At 47.7% G+C, this 6,310-nt stretch overlaps 1 non-coding gene across 1 annotated transcript; it reads left to right on the forward strand.

Moving 5' to 3' along the window:
* The first annotated feature begins 5,866 nt into the window (after positions 1-5,866).
* TRNAE-UUC (transfer RNA glutamic acid (anticodon UUC)) lies at positions 5,867-5,938 on the forward strand. The gene has a single exon. It is a non-coding gene; the product is annotated as a tRNA-Glu (tRNA).
* Positions 5,939-6,310: the final 372 nt, after the last annotated feature.

The raw sequence follows: 6,310 nt of genomic DNA on the forward strand, positions 1-6,310 counted from the left end.
TATCAGCACAGACCCCCCTCTGACAGAGAGAGCTGCCGATTGGCTCTCCCTGTCAGCGCGAACCGAGGAATGCCGTTTCCCGGCACTTCCAGGTTCACGCGATGATCATGTGGTAAGAAGCCTCTGTCAGGACTCCGGTGTCAGGACTCTTCAGCCCTGATACATGGGAGTCAGCGCAGAGGGGGGAGGGTAGAAACTGGTAGGATCAGTCAGCTATTTCATACATAGCACAAGTACTGTGCTCTATAACAGGCTTTAAAGGAACAGGATCTTCTTTAATGGTGCAAAAAAACACAAAAAAATATATTTTTTTATAAAAACATTGTTATTGGAGTCCAAAGTTTTAAAAGAAACAGGGGGACAATGAATGTTGTCCACATTTCATAAAGACAATTCAGTGCACATGTACAATATACACATAAAGTAGTTACTGTAACCAGAGTGATGCTTGTTGCTTGACATGTTTCACTTTTCAGCTTCTTCAGGAGTTTATAAAGCAATATGTAGCTACAAAAAGACAAATACAATCAAAATAAAAAATAAACAACAATAATTCCAAAAATTTGCATAAAGAATTTTTAGTAATTATGCATGACCGTAAATTAACATTTCTGTTATCAAAGTAAATGTGCATCAAAAAGATATAACAACATAAATATGTTCAATGAATATTAGGGGTGCAACGGATCGTCATTGATCCGTGATCTGTACGGATCAACCTCCGCAGATCGGGACACCCGCGATCCGCAGAGCGCTCTGTGGCCTCGGCCATAGGAAAGGCCGCGGCTTCGGCCTAGCTCCGGAGCGGCTGCCATCTTGGTACACCCGGCGGCCGTTTACCAGGTGATCGCTCCGTCAAATGACGGAGCGATCACTTGTAACAAACCGGCGTTATGTCATGACGCCGGTTCCTCTCTCCCCTCTGTGTACTGATCTGTACAGTGTAGGGGAGAGTTCGGATGGCAGCAGTGCCAATACTCTGCAATGCCCTGACAATACTCTGCCATACCCTGCCAATACTCTTCCAAACCCTGCCAATACTCTTCCATACCCTGCTATACCCTGCCAATACTCTTCCATACCCTGCCAATATACCCGCCAATACCCTGCCAATACCCTGCAATACTCTGCCATAAGGAAAAGGGAAGGGAAAGAAATTGCGCTCAGTGTTCAAAAAATTAAGAACAATTGAAAAAAACGTGAAGTGAGTCCTGCAGCTAAAACACAATAACCCCAATACAAGGGCACACAAACCAAACAGTATATAAACAGTGTAGCGCTGGACTAATAAGAATACGCATATATGGGTGTATGCGAAATAGACAAGACACATAGGTGGTGAAAGTGAATATTATAAACACGTGTGTTGTAACACTGAAAATTAATCAAATAAACCTGCATATATTTAAAAACGAAAAGTGATATGAAGGTATAAGTAAAAGTGGTGAACTTTAAGTGAGTTATATAAACCAATGTGATAACAAAAAATGACATCAATGTATGATGAAAAAACTCTGTTCACTAATAGTGTCAATTAATCCTTGTAATTAGTGATCACAAAAAAGAGAAATTGAAATAAATATAAATAAATTAGGATAGTCCCCAAAAAAAAGTCCAAAACGTAGTGACACTCCAACACAGATTCTGATTCAATATTCCACCGCAGCTGTTGCCCACCACCGAAGGATATAAAGTTGGAGGCTTACCGGACAGCCTGTGACCACCCTTATTCAGGGGGGTCAAAACAGGCTCAGTAGAAATGTATGGATCCAGAAGATGTCCTCACCAATAATCTCCAGGTGTTCCCCAAATAACCTTATGGCAAGCCACGGGGGCTTCCAAACAGGGTGCAGCTAGGACTTGGCCACAGGATACAGCATTGGCCCCAGATGCCCCAAAAAAGAAAAAATACTCCAATAGTGCAGAGTGATCTGGCCAATTTATTTAAAAATGTAAAAAGAACAAATAAATCTATAAAAAGCAATGCTTCTGACGGGGAGAAGCTCCACCAGCATGTGACGTTCAGACGGAGACTCCACCAGCATGTGACGTTCAGACGGAGACTCCACCAGCATGTGACATTCAGACGGAGACTCCACCAGCATGTGACGTTCACACGGAGACTCCACCAGCATGTGACGTTCACACGGAGACTCCACCAGCATGTGACATTCACACGGAGACTCCACCAGCATGTGACGTTCACACGGAGACTCCACCAGCATGTGACGTTCACACGGAGACTCCACCAGCATGTGACGTTCACACGGAGACTCCACCAGCATGTGACGTTCACACGGAGACTCCACCAGCATGTGACGTTCACACGGAGACTCCACCAGCATGTGACGTTCACACGGAGACTCCACCAGCATGTGACGTTCACACGGAGACTCCACCAGCATGTGACGTTCACACGGAGACTCCACCAGCATGTGACGTTCACACGGAGACTCCACCAGCATGTGACGTTCACACGGAGACTCCACCAGCATGTGACGTTCACACGGAGACTCCACCAGCATGTGACGTTCACACGGAGACTCCACCAGCATGTGACGTTCACAAGGATACTCAACCAGCATGTGACATTCACATTGAGACACCACCTGAATGTCACATTCATGTTGAGACTACAACACAATGTGAGGTTCATGTTGAGAACCCACCAAAATACCAGGGCAGCCATTTGAATATCTCCTCCCATGAAGATGAGGGCAAGCTTAAAGAAAAGGATAGGCAGATCCTGGTGGTAGGGGACTCTGTTATTAGAGGGACAGAGAGGACAATCTGTCAGAATGACCGCGATCAACGAACAGTATATTGTTTCCCAGTCGCACGAGTTCGGGACATTGCAGATCGGATGGACGGATTGTTGGATGGGGCTGGGGAGGATCCAATTGTCATGGTACATATTGGAACCAATGACAACATTAGAAGAAAATGGAGCACCCTACAAAATGATTTCAGGGACTTAGGGGCTATATTGAAGAAAAGGACCTCCAAGGCAGCATTTTCAGAAATACTGCCTGTACCTCGAGCCACACCAAGGAGGCAACAGGAGCTTAGGGAGCTTAGCAAGTGGCTGAAGAATTGGTGCAGGAAGGAGGGGTTTGGCTTCATGGAGACCTGGACTGACTTTTCAATGTGTCACTTGCTCTACAGCAGAGATGGACTGCACTTAAATGAGCAGGGTGCAGCTCTGTTGGGAAAGAAAATAACCAAGAGGGTGGAAAAAATGTTAAATCCACCACCAGCATGTGACGTTCACACGGAGACGCCACCAGCATGTGACGTTCACACGAAGACACCATCAGCATGTGACGTTCACACGAAGACTTCACCAGCATGGGATGTTCACATGGAGATTCTACTAGCATGTGACGTTCACACGGAGATGCCACCAGCATGCGATGTTCACACTGAGACACCAGCTTGTGACATTCACACGGAGACACCACCAGCTTGTGACGTTCACACGGAGCCTCCACCAGCATGTGTAGTTCACACGGAGACTCCACCAGCATGTGACGTTCACACAGATACTCCAACAGCATGTGACATTCACACGGATACCCCACCAGCATGTGATATTCACATTGAGACACCACCTGAATGTCACATTCATGTTGAGACTACAGCACAATGTGAGGTTCATGTTGAGAACCCACCAAAATACCAGGGCAGCCATTTGAATATCTCTTCCCATGAAGATGAGGGCAAGCCTAAAGAAAAGGATAGGCAGATCCTGGTGGTAGGGGACTCTGTTATTAGAGGGACAGAAAGAGCAATCTGTCAGAATGACCGCGATCAACGAACAGTATATTGTTTCCCAGTCGCACGAGTTCGGGACATTGCAGACGGATTGTTGGATGGGGCTGGGGAGGATCCAGTTGTCATGGTACATATTGGAACCAATGACAACATTAGAAGAAAATGGAGCACCCTACAAAATGATTTCAGGGACTTAGGGGCTATATTGAAGAAAAGGACCTCCAAGGCAGCATTTTCAGAAATACTGCCTGTACCTCGAGCCACACCAAGGAGGCAACAGGAGCTTAGGGAGCTTAGCAAGTGGCTGAAGAACTGGTGCAGGAAGGAGGGGTTTGGCTTCATGGAGACCTGGACTGACTTTTCAATGTGTCACTTGCTCTACAGCAGGGATGGACTGCACTTAAATGAGCAGGGTGCAGCTCTGTTGGGAAAGAAAATAACCAAAAGGGTGGAAAAAATGTTAAATCAACCACGTGTCATTCACATCGAGACTCCTCCAGCATGCAACGATTCTGTTGAGACTCGGGCAGAATGTAACTTTCCCACTAAGACACCGGCAGATTGTGGCGTTACCACTGAGACTCTGGCAGAATGTGTCGTTCATCAGCAGCTTCTGAATCACAGACTCAACTAAAAGTCTAAGGAACCCTCCCAGGGACCAGGTACGGCTGTACCAACACAGGTCCCTACACTGGTGCGAGCTGCCACTCCAGTAACCGGAGGGTCTTCCCATCAGCCCTCTATTTACCTTTCTGCAGCAGCTTTAAGGTTCGACAATACGTCGCCAAAACATAATCACCTGAAGAACAAGGGGGAGTATGGAAGAGGGAGAGAGGGAGGAAATAGGGGGGTAAGGTTGGAGAAAGAAGGGGGTGAGGGTTGGGGGGGAACCCCCACACCCCTTCCTTACTCCTAACCTCTCCTCCCCCCTCTTTTCCTCCCTCTCTCCCTCTTCCATACTCCCCCTCGGGCGTGTGTTGGACCGGCTGAGGGGAGGTTGGAGGCCGGTATTCTTTGGGTGTGTTTTGGAGTGTTATATACATAGATTGCAGTTTAGGATAAGGTTCCAACACAGGTCCCTACACTGGTGGCGGCTGCCACTCCAGTATCCAGAGGGCCTTCCCATCAGCCCTCTATTTCCCTTTTTGGAGCTTCTGAATCACCAACTATGAATGTAAATGGACAAACAAGATGATTGACTGTTCCTAGAAGAAGACTCAACAAAAATTCTAAGGAACCCTCCCGAGGGACCAGGTATGGCTGTACCAACACAGGTCCCTACACTGGTGGCTGCCACTTCAGTAACCAGAGGGTTTTCCCATCAGCCCTCCATTTTCGTTTTTGGAACTTCTGAATCACCAACTATCAATGCAGCTGGACAAACAAGACAATTGGCTGTTCTTAGAAGAAGACTCAACAAAAAGTCTGAGGAAGCCTCCCTGGGACCAGGTACGGCTGTACCAACACAGGTCCCTACACTGGTGCGAGCTGCCACTCCAGCAACCGGAGGGTCTTCCCATCAGCCCTCTATTTACCTTTCTGCAGCAGCTTTAAGGTTCGACAATACGTCGCCAAAACATAATCACCTGAAGAACAAGGGGGGGTATGGAAGAGGGAGAGAGGGAGGAAAAGGGGGGGAAGGTTGGAGAAAGAAGGGGGTGAGGGTTGGGGGGAACCCCCACACCCCTTCCTTACTCCTAACCTCTCCTCCCCCCTCCTTTCCTCCCTCTTCCATACTCCCCCTCGGGCGTGTGTTGGACCGGCTGAGGGGAGGTTGGAGGCCGGTATTCTTTGGGTGTGTTTTGGAGTGTTATATACATAGATTGCAGTTTAGGATAAGTTTGGATTTCTTCTGGAGGTGCTTTGAGTGGACATAATTGATGAACTCCGTTCAGCGGGGGCGGTCCTTAGAGAACAGAGGCCGCATACAGGCAGCACAGAGGCTTAGGGGTTAGCCTTGCAGCACTGGGGTCCATGGTTCAAATCCTGACCAGGACACTATCTGCATGGAGTTTGCATGTTCTCCCTGTGCTTGCGTGGGTTTCCTCCGGGTACTCCGGTTTCCTCCCACACTACAAAGACATGCTACCTTGCGTTGGTGGTGCAGTGGTGAGCATAGCTGCCTTTCAAGCAGCTGACCCGGGTTCGATTCCCGGCCAACGCCTTCTCCAATACTTGGAGTCCTCAGAGAGAAAAGCGCTATACAAGGGTGGAATGAAGAATGAAGCAAATGTGTGGAATGTTTGAGGAAGAAAATGTTCCCCCAGAACCTATAGAAGGTGAACCCAGCAACTGATAGAAGACGCTTAGGCTGTGATCACACCTAGGCCTTCCGGATCGCGGGCGGAATTACTGCGATTCCAGATTGTGATCCAGTTATTTTCAATGGCACCCCAATCATGGGACAATATTGTCACCTGACAAATCACACAAAAAAAATTGCGGGACGCCTATTTCCCATAGGCCGTCAGGCAACAATCGCGGCAAAATCACGCCTCAATTGGGATGATATTGAAAGTAAAGGGATCGCAAGCGT

The sequence above is a fragment of the Aquarana catesbeiana genome, linkage group LG03, assembly GCF_042186555.1.
Source record: "Aquarana catesbeiana isolate 2022-GZ linkage group LG03, ASM4218655v1, whole genome shotgun sequence".
Taxonomy (NCBI): domain Eukaryota; kingdom Metazoa; phylum Chordata; class Amphibia; order Anura; family Ranidae; genus Aquarana; species Aquarana catesbeiana.